Raw genomic sequence first — 24,160 nt, 5'->3', positions numbered from 1 at the left:
CCACAGCCAGTATTTAGAATTAATAAGAAAACCATGGGAAACATCAAAAACAGCAAACATAGAAGTATGAAATCAGCTACAAGCAGATGCATAACCTGCAAGGAACAGTAGTTAAAAAGTAGTAGTAGTTAAACAACTGTGCATTATGGGGACCCACACTTTGAGATGGGCAGAGCAAATGCAGCACTACCCCAACATGGTATGAACATCAGAGCTGGAGAAACCTGGAGGTGTGGGTGTCCAAAGTCTTCTAAAAGAGCCAAAACTCTGTGCATGAAGGTTTCTGTGTCCAGCAATCTACATCTGGCCTAATGTGTAGGGCAGGGGCAGGGAGACAATGCTAAATTAGTGGCAAGGTCACCTTCTGCTTCTTTTAATCCATATGCAGCTACATTTTCTTCAGATAATCAAAGGAATGCACCAGTGTTGCTGGCATTTTGTTCTAGCTATGTTCATCACCATGGCTACAAACTGCTGTGCTGGTTTCCAATTATTAATTTATGTTTCATTTACTATGGAAATAAATAAAAACTTGTGGCCTGAAGCAGACATAGTATTCCATATGAGGCCTGACCAAGGCAAAGTAGAGTGGAATAATTGTTTCCCATGACTTGGACTCTATGACACCATTAATATATCCCAAAATGCTGTTTTGAGATATATTAGGAGATCCCTATACCTAGCAGCCTGGCTAGCAGCCTGGCTATCACATTTTCCACCAATCACAATTTCCAGAGCCTGATGATCTCAGGAAAGGTGAGAGTTTGCATTAGCCATACTTGTGCAAATGTGGGACAGTGTAGTGTGGTGGTGCTGGCCAAGGAACACTCCTCAACTATAAACATAGTATTTCTGTGTCAGATTTCATATTTGCTTTGGCAGTAAATCACTGATCTCCAGAAACTTAATGTTATTTTAGCTTCTCAGCAGGGCTTGGCAGAAGGGACATAAGTGTGACATGGCTAGATTAGAAACTTTATTGCAGACATAATGAAGACTCACATGCAATAACTAATTGCCCACAGCAGTACAAAGGTTTCACATATATACCTTCAAGAGTTTAAACTCAGGGCTTTTTCTCTCTTCCTTTAAAGTAACACATCCTTGGTGAAATGCTTGGTGCCTTTGCACAGTTGAGATATGTTTATCGATTAGCTACCTCTAGCTTGGGAAAAGCTGGTTCCTCTCTCACCAATCTCAGCCCTTATATTCTGGGGGAGTGCAACCTCATCCCAAACAGGATTATTTTCAGTTCCCAATTTTAGTTTTCTCCTGGTCAACAGTACTTCCACCTTGCTTGGATTTAGTTTCATCTTGTTTTCACCCATGCAGCCAATTATCAATATTGTACAGCATTCAAAGATACTTGTTACTTCATTGGCTAGATGGTAGAGAGCAGTACTTGGCTTGTGTTCACCCATCTCCCCTTTTCCAGGCTGTTGTCCTTTAGGTACTTCTAAGGAATACGTTTCAATTAAACATAATCTTTGCCATACTCTATGCCTGTGTTTCTCAACCTTGGCAACTTTCAGATGTGTGGACTTCAACTCCCAGAATTCCCCAGCCAGCATGCTAGCTGGGAACTGTGGGAGTTAAAGTCCACACATCTGAAAGTTGCCAAGGTTGAGAAACACTGCTCTATGCTAAGTTGCCTAAAGATACAGCTTACAAAACCTGAAGATTATTACCTGGTCCTTAGTGAAACTTACAAAGTCTATAGTGAATCCTACATGAATAGAGAAATCTACAAAAATCTTACATATAGATGGAGAAAAAAAGCCTTGTGTGGCGCAGAGTGGTAGGTGGCAGTATTGCAACTGAAACTCTCCCCATGACCCGAGTTTGATCCCACCGGAAGCTGGATTCTCGGGTAGCCGGCTCAGGCCGACTCAGCCTTCCATCCTTCCCAGGTCAGTAAAATGAGCACCCAGCTTGCTGAGGAAGGTGACGACTGGGGAAGGCAATGGCAAACCACCTCACTATAGTCTGCCAAGAAAATGTCGTGAAAGCAGCGTCCCCACAAATGGTCAGACATGACTCGGTGCTTGCACAGGGGACCTTTCACAGATGGAGAAAAGGTACACACCACTAAGCCTCCTTGCTGTTCTCCTGCAATGTCACCACAAAGAACTAGTGGGGTGCCATTCTGCCCATCTAATTTCTGGTGTCAATTATTCAACAAGGTGAGCAAGCACTCTCAGTACCATATCCCATACAAAATCTCAGTTGAAATTGGTCCAGGCATCTACATTTCAGTGGCCACCACTTTCTCAATCCTTTACATAAGAGGGGAATATTTTGAGAGTGACCTATAATTACAGAACTCTTTTAACCTCAAATGCTTTTTTCAGTAAAAGATAAGATTTTTGCATAAAACTGTCTTCTTTAAGCATGTAGGAACATATCCAACACACCAGGTGGCACTATAATCTCTCTTAACCCCAACCAAATTAATTGGACAAGAGGGCCAAGGCTTAAACAAGCAAATGGTGTCAGTGCTCATCTTCCCACATTTCCTGCCCATGATCTTGAGATCTTCAAGCTGAAAAAAATCCACACGAACAGGACAAGTGGTTGCCAAGGATGCCTCCCTATGATCAGCCCCAACACCAGAGTCCACATTAAGAAGAATCCAATCAATTTTGTCTGCAAAAGCAATGAAAATTGCTTACATTGAGCTTCTGGTTGTTTCAGTTCTCCTTTCCAATATCTTGAGATAAGGGATGCAATCACCAACTTAATAAGTAAGCCCTATTCATTGCATCCATTGTCAGAAATGGGCTCTAAATGGGCTCCTTTTTGAGTTCAATCTGATCTGCCTTGAGAGTTCTTTTACTTGCACTCCAGTTCTTCACCTACTTGCATCCTTGCTGTCAGCAACCTGGGAAACTAAGATATCAGTGCAGCTCTGTTAAATGAAAGATGGCACTTAAGAGCGGTTATGTCAATATCCAAGCCATTTTTCTGTTCCACACTTTGACCAGGGTGTCAGTAGTATTACTGACAGACAAGATAGCAGATTTCCTATGTGTATTCTGGAAAATATCTGGATCTATTCAAGATAGCCACATCTATAGGTTCTTGCCATTTTCATCAAAATGATGAAAACAGCATTGGGCATGTGTGTGATACCATGATGCAAGTAGAAAAGGGGTAGGGCTTGCAACATGACACTGCAATACTTCTTGCATTGGTTTGACATTTGCTTTCCCTGTAGAAGCTGCTGCTCAAGCATTGAGATCATACTGTTTTAACCTGTCCTCCATACCTGCAGAAGTTTATAGCAGTTTCCAGTTAAAACCTAGTTAGAGAGGAAGCTGTCTATGACAATGCAGTTACAGCTTCTCTACTTCCTGATCACCATTTCCAACCAAAGCAAGTACCAAATTCAGCGTATGCCCTGCTGCACTTATAGAACCAGATACCAATTGGAACATATTCATGGTCATGATGGCAGACAGGAAATCCACCCAGATACAGTAACAAACATTCAAAATTGGCAGACTGACATGTGGAGCTTTTGACTGAGATGGAATAGACTGTGGCAGCACCATATCCTTGCCCTCCAGCCCCCAAGTCCTGGATCACAGAACAATCTGACAGACAAAGCCTGGAGAGGTTTGTCTCCTCTTTTCTTAATCATGATTCCATAATGCATGTCAGATCAATGCTTTTATTCAGGAACAAATTCTGGATAATAGATGCTTTACAGCAGCTGGCCTGGCATTAACAAGTAGAATCTTTGGGTTGTAATGCCCATATTTACTATGACCTTGATGCCCTTGGTCAGCCTGCAAACTGAAAGAAGGTCAACTAACAGTCTACCCTCCTTTCCTTGCAATGTCCAGATTGCAGTCTCCCACAAATTAGAGCAATAGATGCACATTTAAATAATGTCTGTAATTTAAATTGGATTTAGAAGCACAATTTATTTTGTCATCATGGGGGAGTATATGCTTCATATACTTGCAAAGTTTTTCAAATCCAAGATTCCAGTCTCCCCATGATATCCTGGAGCTTGCAGAAAACATCACAAACTGAGCTGAATAATTTTAGGCTCATTTGCTGCTCCAGAGGAACATCTGCAAATAATTTTTTTGAAACTTTTCTTTTTGAGTTAAGATCAGGCCAGAACTTTTATCTTGTCCCACTTCCCAGCTTGTTAGTGTTTCTGCCTCATTTCTGAAATGAAGGCACTATTATACCTTACTACCATTCCTACTGAGGGCCTGCTTTTTTCCTCTCTGTGAAAATAAGCAAAACAAGGAAAAGTCAGTGGGAGGAAGCATTTGCTGGAGCACCAGTTTTTGCATTTCCCCACCTTGGCCCCTTGGAACAAGCACGGATCTAACTGGAGTTCTCTGAGCAAGGCAAGAACATTCTTGAGGAAATGCCAGTGTGATTGTGAGGATTTGGGGTGGGGATGGTGGAGCAGGAAAAATGGCACATGTGAAAACGTAGTCTCCAGTTTTGAATTGTGAATGGAAAACCCTTCTCTTCCTTCTTTGTCTTCTACATTTTAAAATCAGACTAAGATAGGATCTTCTTGGCCCTAACAATTCCAGGGAAGTTTTTGAATTGTTTACCCCATTTCACAGGCCCCAGAGAAAAGGGCATGAATTTATACTTTGTTTTAAGATGCACTCCAAATCAATAATTGTTGCAAAACAGCAAGAAGCAGTTTAATAAGGAGCTCACAGCAAGTGACCTGAAATTGGGTTTCCTCTTCCTAGAGAGAAACAGAGATGTGTTCAGTGAGGACACAGATGTCTCATTGTGTATATTGTGCAAACCTGTTGCTAAGGGACTCTCTTGGTGCTCTAAAGATGATTTAATTGGCATTGCCCTAAAAATGTTGACATTCTTTTACATAAAACAAATGCAAACGAAAACAGAAAAATCTCTGTAACAATGGACTTTTTTATGGGTCACATCACAGATATCATTTAACAACAACTAATCTGGGTTTTTCCTGGTGAGACCCATATAATGGAATAAATTGTCACTAGAGTAATGTTCCTCTTACTATATTTTCTGAAGCTGTTTATGCTTTGAAGCTATCTTTTATGTTTGAATGTTTTTTTAATGAATATTTTTACTGTAGCTTGGAAGCTGCCCAGGAGATGGGTGGTACATAAAATGTCCAAACAAACAAATAAATATTTTGTTGAATGAAGTACAACTTGGAAATTGAATTCTGCATACAATATTAGATGGTAAAGATTTTCCAAGTGCAGCAATAGATCTTGCCTAGATACTGTAGTCTTGTCTGTAAAACTGAAACTAATGTCTGGCAAAGAAAATTAACGACATGTGGGTGCAAATCTATGCTGAACCATAAAATTCACTCGTTGGATGTTGAGCCAATTACTATTCTGAGCCTCACCCACATCAGATGGCTTTGCATGCAAATTTAGCAGAAAAAGAGGATTCCTGGATCTCAGATATACATTTCTTTATCGTTTGCTCTACTGTTCCACTCACGGACTGACAATATATTTTTTTTAAATAAAGAGTTGCTGTCCTTCACTGTAGTATAAGTCAGTATCAGATAGTATCAATCAGGAATCATATAAGTAGCTGATGAAATGGTGTCTTGTAGAAGATTAGTCATGGCTTCCCTAATGACTTCATGAACAGCAAATATTGTCCCCATTCTGCATGTACTTCATCTTTATGTCATTTTCCAAGATTTGATTATATGGTGACTTTATGATGCCAAAGTAGAGTGAGGACAGTGCTTCCTGCTTCTGTTCATAGTTTTCCAATTGCCTAAATGGGGAACATTTTTTGTGTGGTCTTCAAATTGCAAATTTGAAGGAAAAAAAAGATCCTTATTGGAATTAATGACATTCTTTTTGGTAATCTGCCAATACATTACAAAAATGCTTATAGATTTCAGTGGAAATTCTATATTCAATGAGATAGAATGGGACAGGAATCCTTTTCCTACTGTTTTAATTGATCCTTCCATTAAGTGTGATTACAAGCATATCTATGCACTACCTGAGGACTGTACAAGCCATCTCTTTGTAATGCCTTCTATGTATTCAGTAGTGCAGTCATTTGGAAATGGTGCTTCCTATGGCAACACATGAGAGGCAGGATAACACTGGTATGCTCATAATCCCATTTTATGAAGGAAAGGTAATCAGATACTCCTAAGTAAATCCCATATTTCCATACAAATCATGAAACAGTTTTAAGAAGTTAACTTACAGGATCTTGGGCATAACCCCTAAAATATTTGAACAGATAAGATTACAATAAAAAGGACCATATTTTCTCCAACTTGGAGTCTTCAATATTTTTGGACTATAAATTCGACCAGCTCAGCTTCAATGGTCAAGAATAATGGGATTGGGCAACAACATCTCAAGATTCACAAGGCAGAGGTAAACTAGAACACAGCATAACTTTCTCCAATGTGTCTGAGCATATTTTAAGGGCACTTTTTCTTGCCCATTTTTCTGCTTCATGATCCATATTGTTTATGATTTTTTAATTAACATTACTGCTCAACTCCTATACTGCCACTTCAGTTTCTTTTTTATAATGTCTGTTCAAATAATTCTCATATTCCATGATGTTATAGCCAATTACTTCAGTTACATCTTACTACACAAAGAAAGTGATGTTTCTACATTCCTCCAGATGAAAAAGGCTTATTGCCACTTCTACTTAAATCTGATAATTGATCACAAAATAAATTAATGACTTAAAATTCAATAATTTAAAGGTTATGCACCTGCACCACTATAATTTCCTACGTCTTGTGGTAATTATTAATTTTTAAAGCAGTCCTTCACTAACAATTATCACCTTCCAATAACATCTTTCTTAACCTCAAGAGATTGGAATGCCATAGACAGTAAGTGCCATAATTGGAATATAAATGGGCTATCTGAATAGTCGAGAATACAATAGTGCACTGGGCTAATACTGCAGTCTCTTTATTTAAAAACAATAACAACAACTGAAACTTTTGGGAAATTGAAGTATTTGTAACTACAATGTTAGTAAGTGTTTATACATTTTCCATCATTCTATATGCCACTTCTGGCTTTGGAAAAAGAGATGTAAGTTTCTCTAATAAGTGCCAAGACCGTTTGGAAGAATACCCATCTCAAGCAATTTTTATTTACATGAGAAGAGGCAAACAAGACATCCATGGTTGGTGTCTATAGTCCTCTTGTTCCTTGTAAGACACTCAAGACAGAAAAGAAAAGAAAAATAAACTAAGCTTTAAGCAAAATTGTATCAAGTTACTTCATATAATGGAATTGGGGAATCTAATTGTAATCTTTAACTATTCACCAATTCTGGAATCTTGTAGAAAGCACAAATCAAATTTTATCAAAATACACATTCCCATGCCTTCTTTTTCTTACGAAAAGAAAAAGCAAACATTATTTTTGTTAATAGAGTAATTTCTTCCCATACCATTTTTTTCATCTGTACAGAACAGTCAAACCTCAGGTTTAATCCTATGCATACTTCCAATGGAGTAAATCTCATTTAATAGAATGACATTTTCTTCTGAACAAACATGTATAGGGTTGTGCTGTCAGAGGAATCTTCCATATTTATGTGTACCTGACTGACCTCAGCATGGTTTCTGCAGATTAACTACAATGCAGCATAAAAAAACCCCCAGAATTCTATTTGATTGGAGAAGTGTTTCATTGCATGGTTGAAGTAATCAGCAAAGTGGCAAGGGGATGACTAAGAAGCAAAATGAAAAGAAATTGATGAAACAAGCACTTAGAGTGAAATAGACTTTTTTTTCTGCAATAATTGTAACTACTTTAGTTCTTTAAACTTTTCTTTTTATTAAACTTTTCTTTTTTATTAAAGTCAATAATCAGAGAGTTAAAAAGTTCTTGTATACTTTCCAGCTAACTGCCAGATACTTTCTTTCAAGGTAGGGGAAATGGGAATGAACAGGGAGAACAGGGAAGGAAGTGAAAGCTTTCATGGTTCTTGGCACCTATTTAGGGCTGTAGAGGAGTACAGAAAGAGCTGGGCTCCATCGGTAGTGCCAATGGTATAATCTTCTATTATAGTAGAAGATGTCCTGGAGCTCCACCATCTCTGCTTTTCTCTGGCTATGAGAAGGATGGTGGTAACCATAATTGCTAGGTCAAAAACTTTCAATAAAGGAGAGATTGTTTAGGAATTTGGGTTCATTGGGAACAAGCATTTCCTTGTACCCAACTGAAATCTACCGAGTTGTAAATGAAGCTCATGGGATCTAATATTGCCCAGCTCTGGGATATGCAACTTTTTTCTGGGCCAAAGTGTTGGAGTAGGTAATTGACCCAAAAGTAGGCCATCAGGTCAGCAGAAAAATGAAATCTGATTTCATGTCATTAAAAATAGAATTAGAATGATAACTTGTTGTGGTAAAAAGTCTTCACAAGAAAAAATACAGTCATTTTCTTCTTGTTTTATATACAATCTATTTACAAATATATGTATACAGCAGGTTAACTTACAAAACGATGTGCAGCAAGTAACAGACACAGCAGAGAGAGCTTCTAGACTCTCCCATTTATATTAACCCTATCCAATCCCAATGAGGATTGCATCATGCATGACTCAGCTATTTCTTCATATACCTGTGTGTTTTCTCTGCTTCAGCACTAAATTTAAATTTAATTCCCTGACATAACTCATCATATATTTTAATTTCTGCCTTGTAGCATAGTAAAAAGTATAATTTAGTAACAGGTTTTGGAGGTCTTGGGGGCCACAGCTATTGCTTGCAGAGGCTGCATGCCTCTTTACTCAGAAGTAAGTGCCGCTCAAGTCAATAAGACTTCCTCCTGACATGAAGGATGCTACCACTGAACAAGCTATCTCCTCTGCTGTGACAAACTGAAGACCAACTCCTCTGAAAGCAGCAACACTTGTTAATGGGATATGCTTTTGTACCTCTTCAGCATACCTTACAGCTTCCTATACTGCACAAGTAGCATGTTCATTTCCTCAATTAAAGATTAAATTTAATGTTTCCTCAGACCCCTTGTGTTGGCTCTCCTTTTCTTCTTCATTTCTGATCTGACATTCAATCAATCAATCAATTTTAATTTGGTCATAGACCAGAAAATCTGGTCTGACATTAATCTCCAGCTTTAGTTATTACTGTGTAATCATTCTGAAAATGTAGTTATGGGTGGGTTGCAGAGAGTCCCCTACATAATACAAACCAAATGAATATTGAATTAAATTAACAGCCAACAAATTGTTCGTGAGCTTTAAAATCAGTACATTTCTTTTTCCCATTAAACAAGCCAGAATGCAGGAGCCAATGGGGAGAATTTAGTGTGAAGCATTTCTTCCTTGAGCCATTGAAGAGAGGAGTTTAAAACCTTGGGGGAAAAGCTAGTGGGATAATTACAGCAGTTATCAATAAAACTGAGCTGAGAATTTTGAAATTTCTCTTTTCATTTGTTGGATAGATGGGATGGAAATAAATTTATTCTAACTAGTGACTATTTTGGGGGAAAAGAAAAAAATCTCACTAAAATTTGCAGATGGAGTTACTGCTTAACTCTAAGATGGTCAAGGATTTTCCCTTTTATTTGTTATGGTGCTATTTTATTTATTTTATCTTTCACATAAATGATGTCATTTATGTCTTTTGCATAATGGTGACATTGCACAGTTGAAATAAATTGTTGGAAATTGGGTGTATTGCCTGAGAAGTCTGTTGTATCAGGGCCTGGTCAAGGCTTCACTGTACAGGGATCCAAATTAGAGCATTTTCAACAAATAGCTATCCAGTCTCAAACATATAAAGCAAAATAGATTCTTCCTCCCTGCCCCCACCCCCCCATATTGGTGGTAGGTTTCATTCTTCAACTGCTTTTACAATTTTTGCCAACATTCATATCTGTCTTTCTATAATTCAGGTCACTGGGATGATGTTAAAGAAGCTTTCCTCCCCTCATCCAGTTTTGAATCTCCAACAATTCAGTTCCACTGGGCAACCCTATATTTTTAGAGACAGAGTAAATATTCTCTCTATCCATTTTCTGTACATCCCAGATGATTGCTAGATTTCCTGTATCACCTTTAGCTGTATAATGATCTTTTTGAGCTGGGTGCATTATTCTAGCTGTAAAACAAAACATTTATATAATAATACTACAACACAGGCAATTTTGTGTTCAATTATTCTAATTTGTTTTATCATGAGAATGGTGGTGTCCTGAGGGTGAAGGGTGCAATGAGGTTTGGAATGTTAAATATTGTGTAGTTCTTTAATGTCACCCTGCAACCTCTCTATTTAATATGCACATAGGAAACAAAAGATTTGCTAAGCTTACTTCTTGTGGGGAGGATAGTTGTCCAGTTGTTGGTCATCTCTCATGAATATGAGTATTGAGTATTTTTCATATTCTGAAGAAGCTGATTTGTATTTCAATATTTATGAATCATGTCTCTCTAAAAAGTACATGACTCTGAAATGGACATACTCTGGGACAGAATGATTCCAACAATACTGAAGTACCATACAGAACACAAACAACATAGTCCATTATTCCATGGATTGGCTGCAGTGATAAGGCAGGGGAAGAAATTCTGATGCTAGCAGTATTCTGTAATGATTTCCAAAGATGACCTTGGAGCAAGCATGGCTCTTGATATATTGCTTGGGTTGGCCCTATCAATATACAGAGTTAATGATGTCTGCTGACAGAAAAATTAGAGGACCAGGAATGATGAAAAGATCCTAGAGGTGTGCAAGCCACATAGTCTATCATGCTACCCCTAACCAGGCTTCACCCTCAGATCTGATAGGGAATGCCACACCAGTACTAGTTTTGAAGTTAGATTCAGCTTTTGCATGTGGAGATGCCTGTCATCTTTTCCTTTGACTTAGGTAGTAAATCTTGTGCTGTGCACAATCCTGTACATGGGATTCTACAATAAATTATGCATCAGATTATATGCAAGAGATTGTATCTCATCTTATGTCAACTAACTCATGTTCTGGATGTCATGATCTTTGCCTTTCCTTATGTAAAGATATTCCACTAAATTCAGAGTAGTATTTCCATTCATGAAAAAAGGTTTTCTGCTCACAGAGGTACAGTATATCTTTGGATCCAGTTCTATTTCTACCTATCTGTGACAACAAGACTTCCTTTCCTCTGGCTGCAACATTTTTCTGATACTGCCTGTACACCTCAGGGCATGGTATCCATGGAAGCATTGCATTACTTCCTTCACACTTAAGAAACATGGTAAAGCTGTGCTAGAGAATAAAGCCCTGTTAAATCCTGTGCAGAAACAGTTCTTGATAATTTGCTGAGCTGAATTCTCAATGTGCTTCTGTCAAATGGTACCTTCCCTTCAGTCTAATGATGTCACCTCCTCTAATGATCACCTTTCAGCTTCTAACATGCAATAATTGCTTTCTGCAATTAAAGGAACAATCCACAGGTACAGAACTCACAAGCCTTTCTTGTGCAGTATCATCACTGCCTTGACATCATTCTCCTGTTTTGCAATATTACAGTGGTGCGGTGAGAACTGTGCAAAGAATATCCCTTGTAGATTTAAATGCGAAGTAGACAGTCTTCTTTGCTCTTTGGGCTAGTTCAGTGTGGTTTTCTTGGGTCTTCTTTTCTCATTTCCTTTGGATCCTGTTTGCAAGGAAAGACAAAAAAAAAGAAGACAATGAGATTGTCTTATTTCAATCTTATTTCAAATTAGACTGCTGTTACTGCTTTTTGAAAGGTTATCTCACCACTCCTCAAAGGGAGCAGGTTGGTCTTTTTCTAAGAACTGATAATTACTTTCTGAAATATTTTACTCAGAACTACACTGCTGTTACTCTGTGTTGAATAATTAAGGTAGCTGATATCAATCTATGAAGAAATGACTTGATTTCAATCTATTGTTCTTTTTCCTTTCCTAGTTTTTGTTGAGTTGTAGAAAATCAATCTCTCTATTAAAGCAAATACCTAGTACTTTGAAGTTGTAAAATCATTGTTAATTTTGGCAAGGCTTTTTTTCTCTTTAAATTCTCATGAAGTTCACTGAGTTAATTTCTCATTGTATCTCAGCCTAATAATCTTGCAGAGTTGTTGTAGATACAAAATGAAAATAGATCTCCATGTAAAAAGTATTAAATTCCTGGAGAAAAAGGGGTTTATATATATAGTGAATGAATGAATGGATGTATCAACAAGCAAGCAAGCAAGCAGTCTTACTTTATAAAGCACAATTCAAGTGTGGTGTAAAATTAAAGAACAATAAGAAAAAGAGCAACAGAGACCAGACTGAATAGTCATATAATTTGCTACCTTTTCACAACCATTCTTCCATTCCATTCCGTTCTGTTCCATTCTGTTCCATTATTCTTCTATTCTATTCCATTATTCTTCTATTCCGTTATTGTTCTCTTCTCTTCTTGATTATTCTAAGTTATTCTCCTCCTCCGCTGCTGCTGCTGCTCCTCCTCCTCCTCCATCTTCATCTTCATCTTTTCAAATCAGTCTTGACTCCTGCCAACTGCCTGGACAGGTCCCTGCAGTTTTCTTGGCAAGATTTTGGAAATGGTTTGCCATTGCCTGCTTCCTAGGGCTGAGAGAGAGTGACTGGCCCAAGGTCACCCAGCTGGCTTTGTGCCTAAGACAGGACTAGAACTCATGGTCTCCAGGTTTCTAGCCTGGTGCCTTAACCACCACAAATACGATAAATAAATAAACAAACAAACAAACCTTCCAAATTCATACCTGTAAATTAGCTTTTGCAGATTTTTGCAGATACATTTTCTCTTTCAAAATGATTCATAAGTGGCCACTTTAGGATTGAGTATGCAAGCCTGAAATCCATTCATAATGCCAATCTGATCCTAGCCATAAAGCCAGTAGAGTAGATAAGCAACACTCAACCATGAGAAAAGAGAAGTATGAGGAAAAAAATCCAACAGATAAGGTCCCTATTTGGGTAGTTAAAGATAGGCACTCAGATCCTAAGAGACCTGCAGGTAGCCATCCATTGAATTTAAGGAATGCATCTTCAGCAGATGGGCATCTCTGGGCACTCTTTTTAGTGCTTGGTGTACTAAATGTGCATTACTGTGAGACATTTATTTATTTTACCTAGTATATGATTTTTTTTCTATAAAAAATACTGTTACAAAAATTTGGTTTATTGCTTTTTTATATGATAGATAACTAAAATTTTATAAGATCAAAAGCATCATCTCACAGTAGGCTGAAACTTCAGATAGAACAGGAAATTATTTTGGCCTAAAAATGAAACATAATAATGAGTGCAATATTTATAATAAAAATGCCATTCTTCTTAAGCCTTTTGCTGGCATATATAATCTATATTGTTGTCACTCAGATCCTGGAAAGAATTTAGTAAACACTTCTCAGCTGTATTATCTATTTTTGACTATAACTCACTATTATTAATATAAAGTACATGTTCATACATCATGTGCCATCAAGTTGGTGATGACTCGGGCAACCATATAGATACAGGATGGTCTGTCTCTAACCTCGCTTTTCAGATCTTCCAATGTGCAGCCATCGCCACTGTAATTGGGTCTGCCCATGTTGCTGCTGGTCATTCTCTCTTCTCTTTCCCTTCATCTTTCCCAGCATTATAGACTTCTCAAGAGACTTAGATGTTCACATAAGATGTCCAAAATATGATAATTCGAATCTGGTTATTTGTGCCTCAAGTGAGAACTCTGTATTTATTTGTTCAATGATCCATGTATTTGTTTTTTGGGCTATCCATTGGGTTCTCACACTCTGACATCAAAGTTCAAATGCATCAATACTCTTTCTATCCTGCTTCTTCAAAGTCTGACTTTTACTTCTTTGTATATTTGTATAATTCTTTGTTAAGTTACTTCCTGAAATCTTTTTATTTCCTCTTTTCTTGGCAACTTCCACCATTTGTTCTGACATCCCATTTGCTTTCTTCTGTTTCTTGGTGTTTGGGGATCTCTTTTCACACTCATCTTTAACAGATTGTCTGATGTCATTCCACAGTTCTCCTAGCTCCATATCAAGTGATTCATTATGTTCTTCTTGAAAATGGTGGGTATATGCTCAAGATATATATGGAAACTGACTGGCTTTGTTCTTCCCCTTTAGCTTGATGTGGAACTTACATGTGAGCTGTTTGTGAGCTGTTCCACAGTCAGCCCCCACCAGGTCATTGCTTTTATACTTGAGCTTTGCTACTTCCTTGTACCATTAATATAGTCAATTTTATTTCTCTGTGCTCTGTCTGGTGATAACCATTATATAAACATCATTTTGGTTGTTTGAAGAATGTATTAGCAATGAAAAATAATAATTGGATTAGTAGAAACTGATAAGTTGTTCACTTGCTTCTTGTTCTTGTTTTTTTCTAGGCCAGACTGTGTAACTATGTTTTCCTCCTTACCAATTTCAATGTGGCATGCCAGTCTCTAACCATAAGCAGCACATCTTAGTTGCAAGTTCTGTCAATTTCAGATTGAACTTAACCAAAAAACTCATCAACCTCCCCTTCTTCAGCATCAGTAGTAGGAGCATTAATTTGGACAACTGATAGCAGTCTTCCAATACTTGAAGGGCTGCCACAGGGAAGAGGGTGTTGACTTATTCTCCATAGCACCTGAGGGTAGGACAAGAAGCAATGGATGGAAGCTTGTCAGAGGGAGATCCAACCTGGAAATAAGGAGGAATTTCCTGACAGTGAGAACTATTAAGCACTGGAACAGCTTGCCTCCTGGAGTTGTGGGTGCTCCATCACTGGAGGTTTTCAAGAAAAGATTGGACAACCATTTGTATGAGATGGTATGAGGACTCCTGCCATGGGCATGGAGTTGGACTAGAAGACCTCCAAGGTCCCATCCAACTCTATGATTCTACGATTCTATGAACAATCAAACGGTTGTCTCCAAAGTCTAATTGATATTATTTGGTCATTGACTGCATTGTACCCAAGTGCGGTCTTTGACTATGAAAGCAGTGCTATTCCTGCTATGTTTTTCATGTTCTGAATAGTAAACAGTATGTTCTTCTGACTAAAGTGACAATTCCAGTCCTTTCTAATTTGCTGATGCCTAAAAATGTCAATGTGTAATCGATTCATGTTATCTTTCACTCTCTTGAGTTTTCCCATGTTCATACATACTTCTTATGTTCCATGTTCCCATATAATCCTGTCTCTGCGGCTTCAGATTGTTTTCTTTGCATGGCAACATGAACAACTAGAAGTCCAAAGGACTTTAATCTAGCTGTATGATAAACACCAATGGTACTCCAAAAAATCCTCAGCTCTTCCTCAGGAGCATGGTCAGTGCAACCTGATGTGATTATCTGGTACTATTTTGTAAAATACTTTATAGTGCCTATCCATATGATTTTGTTGGTAAAATACAGGAGTGGCTTGCCACTGCCTTGTTCCATGAAGTATGAAATGATCCCTTTGTCATTGTCTCTAAAGTGATCATCCACATTCAGCATCTTCCTATATTTCTGCTGCCTGAAATAGGTGCCTGCTTGCTTTAGCTGGGCAGACTGTCACACTTTGGGTGACTCTGCTGGGAGTACGTACTCATAGACTACACTCCTGGTACGTACTCATAGACTACACTCAGCCCTTCCAGGAATATCCTTTCCCCCTGCCTTGATAAGGCATCATAACAGGACTGGAGAAGGGTTAAAATCTTACTGATACCAGTAATCTCTAAACCAGGAGTAATTTGCCACGTCAAATTAGATCTTTCATCAGTGTGAAACTGTTGCCATAACCGTATCTTGAAAAGACTTGCCCGAGCTTGCTTATTCTAGATTAATCAGCCTGGGTGGGCAAAACAGGGAAGATTAGATGGAAACTCTTAGACGGCCAAGCGGGTAAGATAGGCTGCCTAGGGAGGTGTTAGTAGGCAAGTGTTATTGACAGCAGTTTGGAACAAGGAGTGAATTGAAATCAAGACTCATCTTCTGACCTTTTGGCTTACCATCTGGGCTGCAGCAACAATGCATGGTTCCTTGAATGGCTTTCTCAGCGCAACACGCTGTAAGGCAGCCATGGTGCTGGACTGCATGGATGGCTGCTGTGGGTTTCTGAGAGATACTTAGAGGGTAGCAGGGGAAGGATGAATGGCAAGGAGAATGTGTGGGGAGGGGAAATTGAAAAGGGACTGGTTGATTTATCTGCTATCTCAATGCATGGGTTTTTCTCCTACTTGAGGCAGTAGGTCCTCCTGGGCTACTCTGGGGGTTCTGCTAACTCTACAGATTCAGTAAGATACTCTAGAAAGGTCCACAGAGAATGTTGCGCATGATCACCAAATGCTGAGTTTCAAATGGGAAAGCAGGCCATTTTTTTTTTTTTTGCTTGAAACCTCTTAATCTTAAAGTGAGTGTTTTCAGAACAAAAATATGGATTAATGTTTTGCATTCTGTCAGTTTTTAATAAATAGCAGACTTTTGGTTACAGATTAATAATAAATATTGTTTCAAAATTATTCTGTTTTTAAAATGTTGGGTATTCATAAGCGAAGGTCTGTGGCTGATAGATCAGCCTTGCATATCTGATTTCATTAGATAAATTTCTCCCCCTCCTCTTCTGCATCCCTGGGCATGCAGCTGGCTACAAAAGCTGGCTACCACAATGGAGCAAGAAAATAGGGAGGATAAACATCTTGATTAGATACAGAGGGAAGTAGTATTATAAGCCTCAATTAGTGCTGTGTGATGGAGTTTTAAAGGTTAATAAAAGAACTCCAAGCAGCTAACAGCAATCTTGCAGAGCAGAAGCGTGAACAAAAAAAGGGAACTTGCACATTAAGCTTAATTACATTCAGAAATGAATTCAGTCTTCACACTGTAGTTAGATGAAGAAAAATAGAGATAGCTTACTTTAATTCAGTAGATCTGGATAAAGGTAGGTTCATAGCAGAAAGCACTTAATCATCACCAGATGATGAAAAAAAGGGGAGACTGTTAATCCCCAAGTCCAAGAAGAAGGAGGAAGAGGAAGTCAGGTGACCTATGTGACATCCCACAAGCACAATAGAGATGCGATCTGCTAGAGTGACCGCCTTATGCTTATAAGACAATGCTGAGTTGATCCCTGATAATTCCAACACTATGGAGGTAGCTGTAGATGGCATGGCTACTGAGACCAGTGAAAGATCCTAAGTGGTCAGCAACCAGTAGGGAATCCTAGGGACTCTGTGTAGAATCCTATCTTGTCAGTTGCATGGCACTGACTGAGATGTCCTCTGAATGTACAGATTTGCTGGTTTAGATCAAAAGGTCATCTGCCCCAGTAGCATCCTATTTTCAGTATTGGCCAATCTGATGCATATTGTGATAAGTCTTTGTTGCTGGCTAGTACAGCTGGAGGTCAGTTATAAGAAAAGGTGAACACTCGGAAAATTCCTAGGATGCTTACAATTAATAAAGATGTATTAAAATGGTCCTTATATGCACAGCATTGTAGATTCACCCCTTCAACACACCGCAGTGAGTTTGGATTGCGGTGAGGTGGGTAGTCCATGGACATGACTCACAAAGGGGTTGCTTTTGGAGGGGGGGAGTTTTAAAGCCCTTCAACTCTCTCTCCCCCCAACCCTGGAGTTGCTTAGTTTAGGCACTAGCAAGGAAGGGTTACATACTGATAAGGATCAAGTGTCTAGCAGGTATGAGGTGCCTGCTAAGACAAAAGAGGGAAATAATTACCTAATTGGGGTTAGAGCTGGAAGTTTGTTATCTCACAGCTGGGGAGCATAAATAGGAAGAGCTAACTTGCCTAAGCAGCCTCTCTTTCAGGTGTTAATTAAAAAATGCAGGTCAATCACAGGACAATCTTCTGGTCTGGGTCTGATGGCAACAGCTCTCTTCCCTTGTGGTTGCCTCCAATAATTAGTAATTTGGGGCATTCTGCCTCTACACCAAGAGAAAGCAGCATGGTATTCATGGGAACCAATAGACCTGGAGACACCTTACTCTCTGTCCCACTTTCCTTCTAACATTCTTCTAAGGAACAAAAAAGGAAGCTGGTATGGTACAAAGCAAATGCCAACTTTAGCCCTGTCTTTCTTTCTAGGAATGTCCCTAGGCCTCATAAAGTCCCAATAAGCATTCAGCAAATGTAACAATGATGAATGGCTACAGCCCAGTCTAATTGTTCCCCCAAAGAGACAAGGCAGTGTCAGAGCAACACACCTACTTTGCTTTCTGGTGAATTATGATTTTATGATTGGACACATCCACATGACAAGTATTTTGAGCATAGGCAATCCTGTTTCCATGGCAGCCATTTTGTGAGAACACTCATGACATCCTCTTAGAATTCAAACATATCCCAAGTGTTCCCTTTCCTTTTCTCAGGGTGCTACTATGCAAACTTCAGGCAAACTTTCTTTGCATGGATTTGTCTCCTTTGTTCCCCCCTTTAAAGCTATCAAAAGCTGGATTGGACAAATTAATGAAGGATAAGACTCTTAGTTCTTCCATGGCCATTTCCTGACTATTAAAATAAGGCACAGCTTTGCACTGTCCCTGCCTTGATTTCCTGTAGAATGAACCATGTTTTCTGCCTGCATACCACTGCATTTTTGCTGCTAGACAATTGGATGGAGGAAAAAAAAAGGGAGATCTTTTTATTTTGAAGACTTTCCATAAACATGACTTTAATACCTCTTTCCATTATTTCAAGTGTCCACTACCCATTACTCATTAAAATTTATTTATTTATTTATTAAATTTATATCACCGCCCATCTCCCCAATGGGGGACTCTGGGCTGTTTACAATAAAATAACACTAAAAACATAACCACCTAAAATTACCATTAAAATATACATAAAAACAAATGTAAAATCCAAGTGGACATGGAACACAATCACTAAGAGGTGCTATGGCACCAGCCATCCCCAGGTGGAGCTATCACTCTCCCCCTCCCAAGCAAGGCGGCAGAACCAGGTCTTCAGTTTCTTCCGGAAGTCTGAGAGTGAAGAAACCTGTCTCAACTCCGGGGGCAAGATGTTCCAAAGGGTGGGCGCCACTGCAGAGAAGGCTCACCTCCTGGGCCCTGCTAGATGAAATTCCTTTGGGGTCCGTAGCATGCCCTCCCTGCCTGACTGGGTGGGACGGGTCGATGTTATGGGGACGAGACGGTCCCTCAGGTACCCTGGTCCCATGCCATGTAGGGCTTTAAAGGTGATAACCAACACCTTGAATTGGACCCGGAAGCAAACTGGTACCCAATGCAGCTCATGTAACAGTGCTGTCATATGGGCTGATTTTATAGCCTGGATAACTGTCCACGCAGCTGCATTCTGGACCAGCTGAAGCTTCCGAATGCTTTTCAAGGGTAGCCCCATGTAGAGCACATTGCAGTAGTCTATATGGGAGATGACAAGGGCATGAGTGACTGTTCGGAGGGCATCTTGGTCCAGGAATGGGCGTAGCTGGCGCACCACCTGGAGATGTGCAAAGGCCCTCCTGGCCACGACTGCCACCTGCTCTTGGAGCAGGAGTTGTGAGTCCAGGAGGACCCCCAGGTTCCGCACTGGCTCCGAATGGAGAAATGCCACCCCATCCAGAACCAAAGAAGACAACTTCTTGGAACCTGAGGGGCCATCAATCCACAGCCACTCTGTCTTACCAGGGTTCAGTTGAAGCCTGTTGTTCCCCATCCAGGCCCCCAGGCACCTGGAAAGGGTAGAGACCGCATCAGTTACTTCACCCAGGATGGAGATATATAACTGGGTATCATTGGCATATTGATGCTACCTCATCCCATGGTGATGGATGATCTCACCCAGCGGTTTCATGTAGATGTTAAATAGGAGAGGAGAGAGTACCGATCCCTGTGGCACCCCACAATGGAGGGGTCGAGGGCCGAATCTCTCCTCTCCTATCACCACCGATTGGGAATGGCCCTGGAGGAAGGAGGTGAACCAGTGCAAAACTACACCGCCCACCCCCAACCCCCTGAGCTGCCCCAGAAGGATACCATGGTTGATGGTATCGAAAGCCGCTGAGAGGTCCAAGAGAGCCAGGATGGATGCACTCCCCCCATCCCGCTCCCGCCAGAGATCATCCATAAGTGTGACCAATGTGGTCTCCATCCCATATCCTGGCCTGAAACCTGTCTGAAAGGGGTCCAGATAATCCATTTCCTCCAGAATTCTCTGGAACTGCAACACAACCACTTTCTCAACCATCTTTTCCAAGAACAGAAGGTGGGTCAGTTACTGTAAATGATGAATTAAGCACAGAATGGTTTCATCCATCGCTTGGGTCATAACAAAATTGGGATTGCTACTATTATTAATAATAATGGATTTCCCACCTTTATGCTTACCATAGAATACATGAACAATAAATGGGAACATGCACCGGGTCCAAAATTTGGTAGACCTAAGTTTGCATTACTAAGCTCAAGTAAAAGCATCTTCATCTTTGCTCTAGAATACCAGCCCTTCATTTCTTTGCTAAGCAGTTTGTCAGGTATTCATAACTAATGTTTAGTTCATTTTCCCTCTCCAAAGAACAAACGGCTTCTCTGTTCATTTTTCAAAGGTGAGAAATGACCTATTAATCGTATCAGGACATGGCCAGGCAAACTGATGTGATTCTCTCCCATGATGAAGGCAATTCTACCTTCCTGCAAAAAGTAGCTGACAGGTAAACACGATGGATCACTGTAAGATCAGAAACTTGCTGGAGTAAATATATTATTTTACCTTAAGAAAATGGTTTTACCCTCATATATCTTCTGAAAGCTGTCAAATTCCAATAAGCCATTGTCAGCTTTAATATATCTTATAGACATCTTCAGGATAATAGATCTTGATAGATGAAAATTAAGTGAAAACTGATTTCAGTTGATTAGCTGAAAACAAGAATGACATCTCTAACACAATACCCCTGTCCCATAACTATTGTACAGTTCTTTGCAAATTCATTACACACAGAGTTTTCTTCAGCTTCCACTTCAGAGGAATACACCTTTGAATTTATGTTCCATAATCAGTCTTCTTCCACTTCTCCTCTTTTGCCTCAGTTTCCAATCATGTTTAGTTTAAATTATGTATAGTAATGTCAGAATGGTGGGCTGAACTGTCCTGAGTAAATACAAAATCACTTTGATGATGACTGGCTTGGCAGGGAATTAGACATCCTAGTTTGTCCACTTCTGCTCATGGACTGGTTCCCAGGTTGGGGAAATCTGCCTAAAGCGGTTCATAATAACATTACAATGTAATTTGTGTTAGGTACCTCTGTCAGTAAAATGGTGGTCAGTTCATAGAACCAGCCATCCTATTGTAGAGGGTCCAGGGCTGAATAGGCTTTGTTGTGGCCTAAGAATGCCAGTTAAGATTCTGCCATGTTCCCCTTTGTTCATGTGGAAAACTTCTAGGAAGGGGGTGAGAACCTGTAGTCTTCTGGTTGTGCTGAAATAAAGCTCATAGCAATTATCACTATTAGCTTTGGGACTAGGGCTGCTGTGACATGTAGTTCAACAGCACCTGGAGGCCCACAAGTTCCACACCCCTGTCCTAGACACATAGCTTAGGGGATTTCTAGCATAGTGTCTGGTGCTAGGCTCAAATTCCTTCTTGTTGGCAATCAGTGCTCTGCTCCTCACATTTATCTTGCATCCACCAGCTGAATAGAAAATAGAATTGCAAACAAATCATGCAAGGATAGAAATACCATGAACCAGGATCCTCCAGGTTTCAAGATTCAGATAACTTATTTCAAGCTAAAGAGAAATGTCTACACACCATCAGAGTGACTGTAGCTTTCTCCATAGACCCACCCCCCCAGACTGTTCACCTCATTGTTTATTTTCATTTTGTGTCAGATAATTGCTTGCTATCTATCTTATTAAGAGCTGGATCATGTTACCAGTCACACATAGTTTTCTCACAGGTATGCAAGACACTACTATTCAGTCTTCTCCATAATTGGTTAATATTGCAAGATCTCCTGTCTGCTTTAGATGTGTTTATTTTTCCAAGCATTCATCACTCAAGTACCAGACTTTTCATCAACAAAATGTATTTCTTTCTGCTGTATATCACTGGTCTTACCTTTGTGGCATGATTCATATCAAAGTGACCCACAGAGACTGGTTGTGATGACTGTAGAATACACTATCTCCTAATCACAGAAAGTATGCCTTAATTCCAGTCACTGGAGAGCTTCAGTGGGACAGCACTACCCCTCTCCTGTTTGAGCTTGTGAACTTTCCAGATCTACGACACTAGAAGTTGGCCTAAATGAAAGTTTGGCCACAGGCATCCACACAATGATGAAAAAAATGACAAAATGTTTTTGCACTTGGGTCCTCATGGCAGAGACCAAAACATAAATCATCGGATTTGTGTTGTTTGTGACATCACAACACACATTTCATCACTTTCCCCCTTTCCCCTGACCCCCACTCCAGCAGATGCCTATGTGTTTAACCCAGTGTTTCTCAACCTTGGCAACTTTAAGATGTGTGGACTTCAACTCCGGAATTCCCCAGCCAGCCATCTTAAAGTTGCCACGGTTGAGAAACACTGGGTTAACTCGGTTAATCAGAGCTCTTTTCATTATCTTAACCTGGTGCCAACTGACATGTGACCTTGAAATTATTGGAATTGTATTCTGATACATCTGCAGACCACATCTGAGATGACACAGGGAAACAGCTGGATACCAGGACTGTGCAAATCTCTTGAAAGAGGTGTTATGAAATGTGTGGGAGGGCATATGAAATCCTGATTGACTGACTGACTTTTCAGATCATTAAAAGATGCTGCTCCCTTAATGAGTCAAAAAGAGATGCTTTGTACACATTTCCACACATTATAAAACACTCTTTTGAAGGATTTGTATAGTTCCACTAGATTCTGAACTGTATTATTATTTCATGAGAATGCATCTTTTAATGAATCCTTAATACTGGAAATTATATGAAAGTGTCTGAGGCAGTAACTTTTAAAGGACATTCTGTGACTACACTGTCAGCAGCTTGAGATTCCCAAAACAGCAGACCTGCTCTGTTGCCAGTCAATATTTTATTTGTTGAACCAAAGGTCATTACAAAAAAGAAAATTTAACTCTGCAAAATGAAATCCAAGTGATATTCAGCACGAAAGTTCCAGGATGTATAAAACAAATTAGCATATAGATCAAACCCTTCACATTATTCTTGCCATGTGAGTCTTAGATTCTGAAAACAATGAAATCGAGAAAGTTGATACATGCTATGAAAACAAATGTGGATGGAGAGGGAAAATAGATGCACCTGTTATAGCATATGATTTTTCATCTAACATTCTGCATATTCCTTCACATTTTCTCTTCCAACATAAAAACATTTAGATGCATTCAACAATAAATAAATAAACTATAAAATATTTTTATTTGTGTATTCAGAAATGTATGGGGTTTTTTTGGTTACTGCAACCACCAATGCAGTATACAATATAATTAAGACAAACATAACAATGCAATAAAATACAATAAACATGAATATTGTAAACATACATAGAAATACATATAAATCAATAACAATCCCTTGAATTGCATCTGGAAATAGATTTGCTCAAATACCATATGATTATTAAGCAGCAGATCCCAGCCATATCCCGACTGCCATATTATAGTACTTTCTGAAGATTCTGAATATTTCTGAAGGGCATTCAGAAGTAAGTAAAAGCTTTATTAACTGTACAAAATGTAGTGCTAAGAAGCACAATATGACAAAAGTGTATGAACAAATTCTACAAAATATATCCTAACCAAATTTACCCTTATGGCAACTTAAAAGTTCCCTAGTCACTTACTAAGAACAATATGTGCAACCTCAACCAAGGTAGAAAGACAATTATGCACTTCCTTACTTACCGTATTTGACAACTCCCCATGAACAGATTTCATCAAAATGTAGAGCAAGGTGATAAATGTTTATATATCATATAAACAGATGTTTGGGGAACTTGAGCAATGAACCTCTAGCGGCAGTTCCCATGACCCAAAAAGGGTATTGAGGTTCTGCAGAGTTCAAGGCCTTCTTGGAGAAGTCCTGTTCCAAGGGAGTGAGCAAGAACAGCAGCTGGATAAAGAGTCTGATGAGGGGTCAGAACTTAATACTAAGATTTTGGCAAAACA

The sequence above is a fragment of the Candoia aspera genome, chromosome 3 (assembly GCF_035149785.1).
Source record: "Candoia aspera isolate rCanAsp1 chromosome 3, rCanAsp1.hap2, whole genome shotgun sequence".
Taxonomy (NCBI): Eukaryota; Metazoa; Chordata; class Lepidosauria; order Squamata; family Boidae; genus Candoia; species Candoia aspera.
The sequence above is the reverse complement of the archived record's forward strand: the minus strand, read 5'-3'. Positions refer to the sequence as shown.